This window comes from Balaenoptera musculus, chromosome 15, assembly GCF_009873245.2.
Source record: "Balaenoptera musculus isolate JJ_BM4_2016_0621 chromosome 15, mBalMus1.pri.v3, whole genome shotgun sequence".
Classification (NCBI taxonomy): domain Eukaryota; kingdom Metazoa; phylum Chordata; class Mammalia; order Artiodactyla; family Balaenopteridae; genus Balaenoptera; species Balaenoptera musculus.
Window position 1 is genome coordinate 1,630,939 of NC_045799.1, and position 12,006 is coordinate 1,642,944.

The 12,006-nt window shown below is 54.6% G+C and overlaps 1 long non-coding RNA gene across 4 annotated transcripts; it reads left to right on the forward strand.

Moving 5' to 3' along the window:
* Window positions 1–859: 859 nt before the first annotated feature.
* Window positions 860–10,891, forward strand: LOC118881131. Of its 4 annotated transcripts, none has more exons than XR_005016446.1 (3): window positions 860–2,481; window positions 4,463–4,658; window positions 10,880–10,891. It is a non-coding gene; the product is annotated as an uncharacterized LOC118881131 (long non-coding RNA). The 4 variants fall into 4 exon arrangements; XR_005016444.1 differs by lacking the exon at window positions 10,880–10,891 and adding an exon at window positions 7,646–7,754; XR_005016445.1 differs by lacking the exon at window positions 10,880–10,891 and adding an exon at window positions 6,665–6,992 and having other exon boundaries at window positions 4,460–4,658.
* Window positions 10,892–12,006: the final 1,115 nt, after the last annotated feature.

Here is a 12,006-nt window from a genome sequence, read left to right on the forward strand (position 1 = left end):
GTGTGAGGGAGTGGGCGGGGCGCCAAAGCTCCGCCCGCCGCGCGTGCCGCCCTTTTCAGGACCTGGGTGCGGGGAACCTGTGGATCGTGTTCCCCGGTCTCAGTTTCCCCTCTACAGCAGCGTGCCAGACGCTTTCCCCCGTCCTGGGCCGGAAGGCTGGGATGCGCCCCACTGTCACCTTCCCCAGGGGCAAAGGCTGGGGGTCCCTTCCCCGGAGAGTGACCGGGGGGGGGGCCGGGGTCACTGCCCGTGGGGTGAAGGTGTGGGGCCGGGAGGTTTCTTCCCCGGGGTAGAAGGCAGGGGGCCGGGCCGGGGTCATTGCTCGCGGAGTGAAGACGGAGGGTGGGGGGTGGTCTCTTCCCCGGGGGCGAATGCGGGGGACCAGGGTCACAGCCCAGGAGGTGAAGGTGGGCGCCGCGCTCCGCGCGTGGGGCGCAGTAGTAACTGCGGGTAACGAACGCTTCCGGCGCGTCAGCCGCTAAATATAAGGTGCTGAGCGCATCTTCTCTTTTAATCTGCCCCTCCCCCCAAACCTGCGGTGGCGTTCCGCGTCCCTTAAAATAAATCCCAGCCGGCCACCAGGGCCTCCGAGACCCGCCTGACCTGGCCTGCTTGCCGCTTTGCCCGGCTCCGGCTCGGAGGCCTCGCTGTGGAGAAACGGGCCGCCCCCTCCTGTTCGCCAGACCCCCTTCTTGCCTGCACAGCCCTTTGCTCGATTGGTGATTATGTCTGCGCTTGCTTTCTGCCTGTCTCTCCCTCTTGACCTCAGATCAGCGACTAGTATTAGGTCCTGAAAAAAACTTGGTGAGTGGTGACCAGCATTTTATAAAAATGAAACAATGAGAGAGGGCATCTCACAGTGAGTGCTCTTGCTCTGTGAAGCATTTATTTCACTTACACGTATTTAAGTGGGTACTTGATCAAGATGCAAAGTGTATTTCTTACAATAAGTGCCAGACGAAAAATGAAAGCCGCTGCAGAGAACACCTTACGGCAACCTGCACATAGGCTCTGACTCCCCATTTTACAGAGGAAACTGAGACCCAGCACAGGACAGCTGCCCCGCCTGCCCTTTGTGAATCCCCCCATTCCACCAGCACCCGGCAACAGTAAGAGAACAGTATTGGGTTGGAGAAAAGGGAGCACAGAAGGAGCAGACGAGAAGATGGAAAAGTCTTCTAAATATATCTGCCGAGATTTACCAGTGCATCTCTGCTCCTGGAGAATCGCGTTGGTGAGGAGAGGGTGGACAGCGCGGCCCCAGGGTTAGCCCAGCTCCAGTCAGAGAGGTCTCCAGGCATCGGGGCATCCTGCCCTTGGACAGGAGACAGGACTCTCCCTCAGCACAACGCAGTCTTCCCCAGGGTGCACCTGTGTGGCGTTGGTGCCACCCCAGGTCTCCTGACCACCTCAGCGACCATCTGGCCTTGTGGTCCCCCTGTACAGCACAGTTCTTCCCCCCCCACCACCACTTCCCAGGTCCAGAACACGACTTGCCTAAGGTCACAGGTTCTGTGCCTCGGAACTCTCGCCACAATCTTCTGTGTGTGCTGGAGGTGGGGACGCGCTCCTCACCAACTGGAGCCGATTCTACCTTGGAAGGGGGAGCTGGGTCCTGAGCTCCAGGATCAGGGCAGGGGGCAGTTCCCGGAGACCTCTGAGAGCCCACTGGGCCCCCGGGTGTACAGCTGGGTGGTTCCCTGAGGACATCAGTCACTGCAAATGCCTGGGCAGGGCAGAGGCTAAAAATACACGTGGCGCACAGGTCCAGGAAGGCTGGCCCTGCCACTCATTCCTTGGTGTCCTGCCCAAAGTGGAGGGCACTTGTGAAAGGTCTGAGAGGGGGAGCAGTTGTGTGGAGCCTCAACTTGGCCCGGGAGTCCATTGGTGTGGTCTGTTCTCCGTGCGAGGGCACACCCCTCCCTGAACAGCACCTCCACCCTAAACAGCTGTCCACAGTGCCCACCCGCTCGGTCATCACCAAGCCTTAAACTCCTGAGCCTGGGGATGTAGAGAGGGGAGCTGAGAAGCCGAAAAACCCTGGGCAGGTTGGACTCCCTGCCTCAGTTTCTCCTTCTGCCAGATTGAGAAGACAGCTGTCCTGCCCATCTCACTGCTGGATGTGAGGACCCCAGAAGATAATGCCTGTGATGGGCTTTTGAGAGGCGCTAGGGGCCCGTGCATGGGAGACGGTGGTCCCTGCAGAGGACCACAGAAGCAGCTGGCCGGCTTTCCACTGTACCCATGAGCCACGTACCAAGCCCTGTGTGTTCGGAGGACAGCGTCCCTTATTAAGGACGGGTGTGAAGATAAGGACCCAGGACCCGGCCTGGGGTTCCATCGCAGCCCGTGTCCTGTAGCAGGTGAGGGGCACGTGGCCACAGAAGGCCACTTTGTGACTGATGTGAACCTGAGAAAGAATGATGGGCCCAGCCACTGATTTCACAGGTATCATTGCTTAGTAGGAGCAAAACAAAACAGGTGAGTTGATTCAAAGAGGTATTAGTAACAGATAGGTGGACACAGATAAAACAGAAATCGAGTCTGGGGTCTGAAGCAGGGGGTGTGCCAGCAGGGTGGGACCTTGCCTGTCCCCTCCTCTCCTTCGGGCCCTAACGCACAAGAGGGGCGGATGTCCACCCGCTAGGAGGGAGCCTTTGCCCGGAGAGAGCGAGGAGCCAGGAGGAAGCTGAGGGTTGCAGGCGGGCTGGGCGGCAAGGGCAAGGCTGGCTTTGAAGGTGACCCGTACCAGGAGTCTTTCAGGCAGGTCACAGGGCTGAGAGGCCCGGGCGGCTGTGTTCAGGGCCTCTGTGGTCAGGGAGTAAAGACAAGAAAAGCAGGGTTGATCCCACACGGCCAGGAATTCTCCCCGAGGTCTCTGCTCTCTGTGAATCCAGTGGGAATCCATCCCCGTCCCCAGGGCCTGCAGGGCTGTTTTCCCTGGAGGCTCCGTGAGCACTGCTTGCTTGAGGTTCATGCATCTTTGGACCCCCCTCCTCTCCTCGCCCTTCTCCTTTACCCCTTCGTTCCTTTTCCGTCTCCCTCTCCTCCCCCTCCCCCTTCCCTACCTCCGCTCCTCGCCTCCCCCCGCCGGCCGCCCACCCAGCTGAGCCTTCCGGTGATGAGGCGTGCTGTGGGGAGTAAACAGGAGTGCGTTAGGACCCAGACCCAGCTGAGCAGCCTCAGCCCACCTTTCCAGGCCCGGCTGGGTGGGAGAGGTAAGCCAAGTTGATGGGACTCTGGCAGCCCCAGACACTAGGTCCCCAAGTGTCAGATTCTAACATGGCGGCCCTTCAGAAATACAGAGAGAAAACACTTAGAGAACATCCTGGGAACAGGAAGATGGACGGGCCAGTCGGCTTTCCTCCCCTGGTGACGATTAAGCCCCTCGATACTGAGGGCTTTAAGAGCTCAGGAACAGCTTAGGGTGCACATTCCTGGGACCCCTTAGCCACCTTCACCACCCAGGGCCGGTCAGGCAGATGGGGCTGGCATCCTGGCCCCAGAGCCTCCTGGCTGTGCCTCTAGCATGAAAAGTGGGGCCCAGGTTGTGCCTCGTGCTGTGAGGATGGAAGGTGCAAGCGAGCTGTTTGCACCAGGCCAGCGTGTGGGAGGGACCCTCGTAACCCCTCATCCTGGGTCACCAGCGTCCGCTTGCATGTGTGGGGCCTCCCTGAGCAGGGTGATAGGAAAGGTAGCTAGCGACCGGGGCCTACCACGCACACAGGGAGGGTTGAGGGAGGCTGCGGTCCCCTGGGCCCTGAGCATCCCCAGCTGGGCCCACCCTCACCCATCCCACAAGGCCCTCCTCACCCCTTCCCTCTGCCTGGGCTCCCTCACTGCCTCATTTAGGGAAGAAGAGGTGTCCGGGTCAGAGAGTCAGTGGTGAGGGTTTGGCTCCCCTGCGCCAGACCGGCAGGGGTGGCTGCTGAGAGCAGAAGTGGGACAAGACAGGTTTCAAAGGGGAGAAGGAAACTGCCCAGAGGCAGAGCACACGGGGGCCGCTCCTGGTTCCTCCCGCCTCCCCGTCTGCTATGTGCCCTGGGCGTCTCCTCCGGCCAGCTTCTCCTGGGGCAGGGTGCCGTCAGCCACGGTGACGGGGAGGCCAGCGGCTCAGGGTGACCTGCCCTCACACCCTAAGAGCTTCCACGCTGGCCTCGGGTTCTAGCGCAGAGCTTGGCACGAGGCAGATGCACCATCGCTGTTTGGCTCACCTTGAAGGGGGCCACTAGAGGGCCCCGGACAGGGGCTCTGCCAGCGTTCCGTGCCAGCCTCCCGCACCTTGCCTCCTGGTGGGTCCCGAGAGGAGGTCGGAAAAGGGGTGTGGGCAGTGGGGAAGGGGACTGTAGGGCCCCCTGTGTTCCCCTGAGCGCACTACCCGCACAGTCGGGGTCGTTTATATTTATCGACAGAAGATCCCTCTAAGGGCCCAATGGTGATGCGCGTATCTGTTTGGCAGCAGACGCTCACTGGAGCGTTCTCACAGCAGAGCTGGAGACCCCCACGACCCGTGACCTCTAGCAGGAGACTGGGTCAGCCTGGGCACCGCACGTGAGCAGACCATGGCCGCACAGACAGGGCCACGAGGGAAAGACACACAGAGAACAAACGCCCTGTACAGAGTCACAGGTCCCCGCAACGTACACAGGCTGTTAGAGGTGAGGATGGCGGCCCCCCAGGGCCTAAGGGTGAGGAGACCAGCCTAGGCTAGATGCTCAGCTAGGGTCACACGGCCACTGAGTGGCCAACCTGGGATTCCGATCTGAGTCTCAGGCTGCTGACCCGGACACCCTGCCTCGTGGTGCTCCCTGCTCAGCCGCGGGGGAGATACCAGATGCGGCTTCTTCCTTCAAGGAACGCACGCTGTACAGGTGCCCCAGCTGCAGACTGTCCTGAGGCTGCAGCTGGGCGCTGCGGGGAGAGTTCCTTCACCTTGTCCTCTCTTGACCCCATGCAAAGGATGCAAGATGCGTCCCAGGGAGTTGCCACGGTAACCCAAAGGCCTACCCGGGGAGCATCCTAGGATGTGAATTCCAAGTCAGCTCCAAGGCTGGGCGCTTGTCTTTGCACCTGCCTGATGGTGCACGAGCGCCGGCCTGGCAGAACTGCAGCCCCCAGGAATGGAGTCGTGTAAATAAAGGAGTGGGGGACTTTCCTGGTGGTCCAGTGGTTAAGACTCCACATTCCCAACGCAGGGGGCCCAGGTTCGATCCCTGGTCAGGGAACTAGATCCCGCATGTCACAACTAAAAGTCCGCATGCTGCAACTAAAAGATCCTGCACGTGGCAACGAAGATCCGCATATTAAATATTAAAAATTAAATATTTAATATTTTAAATATTAAAATTAAAAAAATAAAATAAAGAAGTGGTAGAGACAATCCAGCCCTCCCAAAGCCTGTGGTCCCCTGGCAGTGCTCGGGAGCCAACGTGAGGGCCCCTCGTCTGCGAACTGACATTCTCACCTGGCGAGAGGCTGGAGTGTGGATGGAAAGCATCCTGCCGGGCACATGGGTGTTTTTGCAAGTGTGAAGGTCCACCCTGTGAACACCATACACCTTCCCTTCTGTGGCTGCCTTAACCCCCTGAACGCAAAGGCTCGGTGGCCAAGCCTGGGCACCGAGGCAGACGCTTGTCGTGATGCGGACGCCCTCGGACGGGCGGGGGCATGTGTGGCAGAAGGGGCAGCATGCGGGCCGGGCTGAGAAGCGGGCTCTCCTCCAGGAAGATGCCTCAGTCCAGAGCTGCTTCCAGATTTTCCAGGAGGTTTCAGCAGCTGGACGGGGCGGACGGCACCAAAAACACATTGCCGTGGCTCGTGTTGCTCATACAAGCGATCGCAGACCTCCGGAAGTACATATTTGTCTTTCCCAAGCAGCAAACATGAGAACCACCTTTGCCTTGGGAGTCTCCCTGGGTTCGGGGACGTGTTTTCACCAATGGCGTTTACCACGCTCCCTGGAATCTCGGGGCCAGCAGTGCCGAGTCTGATCTCTCTCCGCGCTGGGCTGGACTGAACTCACGCTTATTCGTTCATTTATTTGTTTACTTAGCAACATTATTGAGGTATTATTTACATACCATAACATTCACCCATTTAAGGTGTTCAGCTCAGTGGTGTTTAGGGTAGTCACAGAATTGTGCAGCCATCACCACTGTGTAATTCCAGAACATTCCAATCACAACTCCCGAAACCCTAGAGCCACTAGCGGTCACTCCCCACCGCCCTGTCCCCCAAGGCCCAGGTAACCACGATGGATTTGCCTGTTCTGGACATTTCCCATTCATGGAATCATACACTACGTGGTCTTTTGTGACTGGCTCCTTTCACTATGCATACGTTTATGAATGTTTTCAAGGCTCATCCAGGTTGCAGCATGTATGAGTACTTTGTTTCTTTCTGTAGCTGAATAACATTCTGTTGTATGCTGGTGTTTACATGTTCATCGGTTGATGGACATTTGGTTTGTTTCCACCTTTCAGCTACTATGAATAATGCTGCTGTAAACATTGTGTACAAGGCTTTGTGTGGATGTATGTTTTCATTTCCCCCGGTATATACCTCGGAGTAGAATTGCCTGCTCACATGGTGAGTCTATGTTTAACATTGTGAGAAACCACCAGACGGTTTTCCAAAGTGGCTGCACGTCTTTATATTCCCACAGCAACGTGTGAGGGGAGCCTGGTCTTCGTCTGATGCTGTCTGGGGACAGGGTGTCCACGTCTCAGCAGGGCTGTTCGTTCATTTGGGGATGAAAGGCACTTCCCTGCTCAGAGGAGCGCCTTGGCACCAGGCGTCCACGTGCTCTGTCAGCAGTCACCCAAGGGGCCGACTTCCATACTCAGATGAGCAGGGCAGATAGAGGTTTCTTTTACCACAGGCCTTGGGAGAGGACTGGCGGCCTGCTCCTGGGAAAGCTGCGCTGGGGTTGCTGCACAAGCAGCCAGCCTTTTATCCCAGTCAGTCATGTAGCACAGGGGTCCCCGACCCCCAGGCCGTGGACCAGTACCGGTCCGCGCCTGTTAGGAACCAGGCCGCACAGCGGGAGGTGAGCGGCGGGCGAGTGAGTGAGGCTTCATCTGCCGCCCCCCCATCACTCCCCATCGCTCGCATTACCGCCTGAGCCATCCCCCCCTCCCCTGCCGTCCGTGGAAAAATTGTCTTCCATGAAACCGGTCCCTGGTGCCAAAAAGGTTGGGGACCGCTGATGTAGCACAGGAGACGCAGGCCTTCAGCCTGGAGTCCCCAGACCTTACAGCTCCAGGTCTTCAGGCCTGTGGTCACCATCCCTGCCCTGATACAAGCAGACCTCAGAGATGTTGTGGGTTCCGTTCCAGACCACCGCAATAAAGCGGATATCACAATAAAGTGAGTCATGAATTTTTTTGGTTTCCCAGTGCGTATAAAAGTTATTTTTACGCTGTAGTCTATGAAGTGTGCAGTGGCATTGTGTCTGAAAAACATTGTACGTACCTTAATTTTAAAATAATGCTGTTGGAAAAATGGTGCTGATAGACTTGCTAAATGCAGGGTTCCCACAAAACTTGTTTGTGAAAAATGCAATATCTGCAAAGTGCAATAAAGCAAAGCATAATAAAACAAGGTATGCTTGTAGAATGCAGACTGTGCATTCTAATTTCTGCAGAGAAAAATAAGGCCCATGCAGCAAACACCTTGAAGGAGTGCTCAGAGAAAAAACAAGAACAGCAAGTGAAATTCACAGTTGAGTGTGTGCTGGGCATCGTGCTGAGCAGTTTACACGCACACGTCTGATGTTTGAAGCAGCGCTCTGGGTGGGGCTCTATAATCATCCCATTTTACAGACAGGAGGACGAGGATGAGGGCAGGTAAGGAACGTACCTAGCATCCTAGCAGAGCCAGGTGCAAACGCAGGTTGGGGACGCCCTGGCCTCCAGCATGCTATTACACATCCTCCCCAAATATTTGCTGAGCTAATAGACCAACCCTCCCTGGCCGTCCTGCTTGTCATCACATAAAGGCCAAGTGCGAGAGTCTCTAGGAAGAAAGTGCTGAGACAAGTAAGGGTACAAAGGGTTTAAGGGGGGTAACACCTGTGAGGGGAAAAGTGGAGGAAGTCAGCTTGGGCTGGGACCTGACCAGGTCTGCCTGCCGAGCTGGCTGCGGGCAGTCCGCTAGCCCCGCTCCTGTGCTGGGCGGTGAGTCTCTTTTGGAAGGGAGATCTGTGTGACCACAGCCCACCCCTTGTGCCCGCAGGTTCCCTCCCTTGCACGTGGGGGGCTCCTCCAGGGGTACCCCAGCCTCTCTTCCTGGGGGAGACTTAGAAGAGGGAGGGAGGGAGGTGGGCGAGGCCCCGCCGCTGCAGTGGGTCTCGGGGCCCCTCCACTCTCCAGCCTACAGCCCTCCTCAGCTGTCACCTCTGCAGATCCTGGGGGCCTTCCTGGAGTGGGAGCCATGTCCTCGTTCAGGAGGGTCTGAGCCCCTGGTTACTGGACCCCCTCGGGCTGGGGTGCTGCTCTGTCCATTCACGGTAAGAGTCACCACAGCGCCAGGAGCGCCCTCAGAATCCAGCCCCACCGGTCTTGGCAATATGTGCTGGCCGAGCCTTGCAGCCTACACTGTAACTTAATCCTGACAGGCCTGGTGGCCCAGAGAGGGTGTGGGGACAGTCACCTGTTGCCTTATGGGGGAGAGACTTCTGTATCGTCTCCCCCCGGGGCCGGCTGGCTCTAGCTGGGGAGGGGGGGCCGCGTCTGCAGGCTCAGGTGGCTAAAGGCCTCTGAGGAATCACCTTCTGCATGCACACACTCAAGTCTCAACCCCCTGGGGTCCCCAGGGGTCCCAAGCAGGGTCCTGACATCGGCGTAGCAGTCCTGCCTCGGCTGAGCAATCAACCAGCTGTGAAGTTCAGCCACTCTGGCCACCATGTCTGAATGTGAGCTTGAGTTTTTTCTGCTTTACCGCCTGAGTTTCTTTGAAGCTGCTAATGAGACTGCTGGCTCCCACACATGGCTCTCAATTGTTTAACTGCCCTCAGCTTGTCATTATCGTCTCTAAGTCAGTGCGACTTAGTCAACGACCCTCCGGTTCCATCTTCCCCCTACCCCCCACCCCCGCTCCTCTACCTTTCAAGCAACCAAATCAGTTTGGATCATGACACGGGGCAGACTGCTGGCCAGTGCAGCCCCTGCTACCAGCTCCGTCCCCCAAGTCATCCCCAGGGAAAGTGTTAGCAGTTAGGCCCCAGGCCAGGGATGGGCTTCCCTCACTGCCCTGGTGGTGAGTGGTCCGGTCTGCAGCTCCATCCTGCTGCCTGCTTTCTTGGACTGCTCCACTCCGAGTCCCAGCTTGTTCTCCAGGAAGTAGATGCTGAGGCGGAGGTCTCTTGGGAAGAAACACCTTCAAGGGGGAAAAGGGAGGCAGCAGGATCGGGCAGGAGGGACCACGGACCGCGATGTGCCAGCCCAGCGGGCAGCTCCGGAGCACCTGCCCATTGGAGGGGTCCCACGCTGAGCAGAAATAGGTGTCCTCATCCCACCTACCGCCTTGCTGGCAGTCGCGGGGATCACCCGAGAAGAGTGTGACCTGGGCTTGAAGCTAATGGCTGGAGGCTCCCAGTCAGGTCACCCTGCTTCTTGCAGCTGGGCTGTGGTCCTTTCCTGGAGGGGCTCTGAGCAGCACATCTCCGCATCTGCACAGAGACGGTGTCAGTGTTTGTGGAATCCACCCCTTCCGCGGAGAGCCCTCAGCACTGTCACCTTGGGCTGTTTTGTGGAGAGTATCATACTCCCTCTGGGAGACTGGCATGGTCCTAGCCCTTTTCTGCGAAACTGGGCCCCACCCAGATGTTGAGCATCTTTTCATGTTCTTATCAGTCATTTGTATATCTCCTTTGGAGAAATGTCTATTCATATCCTTTGTCCATTTTTAAATTGGGTTATTTGTCTTTTTATTATTGAGTTGTGATAGTTCTTCATATATTCTAGATACAAGTCTCTTCTAAGTGTGATTTGAACTTTTTCTTCCTCTCTGTCGGTTTTTTCATTTTCTTGATGTCTTCTGAAGCACAAAAGTTTAAAATTTTGAGGATGCCGAATTTATCTTTTTTGCTGTTGTTGCTTATGCTTTTGGTGTCATATCAAAAGAGCCATCACCTAATCCAAGGTCTATATGTATATTTTCTTCTAAAAGTTTTACAGCTTTTGCCCTCACATTTAGGTCTTTGATCAATTTTGAGTTAATTTTTGTGCCTAGTGTGAGAGAGGGATCTAGCTTCTTTCCTTTCCATGTGGGTATCCAGTTTTCCCAGCATGATTTGTTGAAAAACCTGTCCTTTCGTCATTGAATCATCATGGCACCCTTCTGAAAAATCATTTGACCATACATGTGAGGGTTTATTTCTGGGCTCTCTATTCTACTCCAGCTGGTCTATGTAACTCTCCATATGCCAGTACTGCTCTGTCTTGATTACTGTAGTTTTGTAGTAAGTTTGAAATTGGGAAGTGTGAGTGCTCCAACTTTGTTCTTCTTTTCCAAGATTGTTTTGGCTATTCTGAATCTCTTGAATTTCCATATGAATTTAAGGATTCATTTGTCAATTTCCACAAAGAAGCCACCTGGGAGTTTGATAAGGATTGTATTGAGTCTGATATACAAGTGGTATCAGGGAAACGCAAATGAAAATCAATTTGGGGAGTACCACCATCTTAATGATATTCAGTCTTCCAATCCCTGAACATGGGATATTTTTCCATTTATTTAGGTCTTCTTTAATTTCTTTCAACAATGTATTGTAGTTTTCAGAATATATGTTTTGCACTTCTTTTGTTAATTTACTCATAAATATTCATGGGATTGCTTACTTACTTTCATTTTTGTTTTGTTCATTGCTTCTGTATAGAAATACAACTGATTTTTTGTATATTGATCTTGTCCTGCAACCTTGCTGAACTTGTTTACTAGTTCTAATAGTTTTCTAGTTGTGTCTTTAGAAGTTTCTGTATACAAGATCACATCATCTGCAAATAGTTTTCCTTCTTCCTTCCAATCTGGATGTCTTTTGTTTCATTTTCTCACCTAATTGCCAGCCCAGTCCGCTGTTAGCTGTATTCCCAAAGAAATGTTTGTGTCACCAAAAGTCAAGTAGGGAACGTTCAGAGCAGCACTCTTCATAACAGCCCCAAACTGGAGCCCCCAGTGCCCACCATCTGAAGAGTGGATACGTAGCTGGGTGTGTCCAACCATGGATCCTGCAGCAGTGAGCGTGGACCCTCTGCAGGGTGGCAACAACACAGATAAGCCTCACCTACCGCTGAGGGAGAGAATGCCCACGCACAAGAGAACCCAGTTCCTCGGTAAGTTAAACGTAGACTCACCACGTGACCCAGCAATTCTACTCCAAGGAGTATACCCAAGAGAAATGCAAACATATGTCCACACAAAACCTTGTGTGTGCATCTTCACAGCAGCACTATTCCAAAAATGGAAACAACCCAACTGTCCACCAATGGATGGATGGATAAACAAAATGTGATCCATCCATGTAATGGAATATTATTCAGTCACAAAAGGGAATGAAGCACTGACACAGGATACCATGTGGGTGAACCTCAAAAACAAGATGCTGAGTAGGGACTTCCCTGGCGGTCCAGTGGTTAAGACTCCCTGCTTCCACTGCAGGGGGCATTGGTTTGATCCCTGGCTGGGGAACTAGGAGCCTGCCTGCCGCATGGCACAGCCTAAAAATTAATAAAATAAAACATTTTTTTAAAAAAACGATGCTGAGTGAAGGAAGACAGACACAAAGGGAAGACACATATTGCATGATCCTATTTATGTGAAATGTCCAGGATAGGTAAATCCATAGGGACAGAATGTGGATTAGTGGTTGCCAGGGGCTGAGGAAATAGGAGGGTAGGGACTGACTGCTTACAGTTTTCCTTTCAGGTGAGGAAAACGTTCTGGAACTAGGTAAGGCTGATAGTTGCACAACATTGTGAATGCCACGAAGTTGTACACTGTAACAAG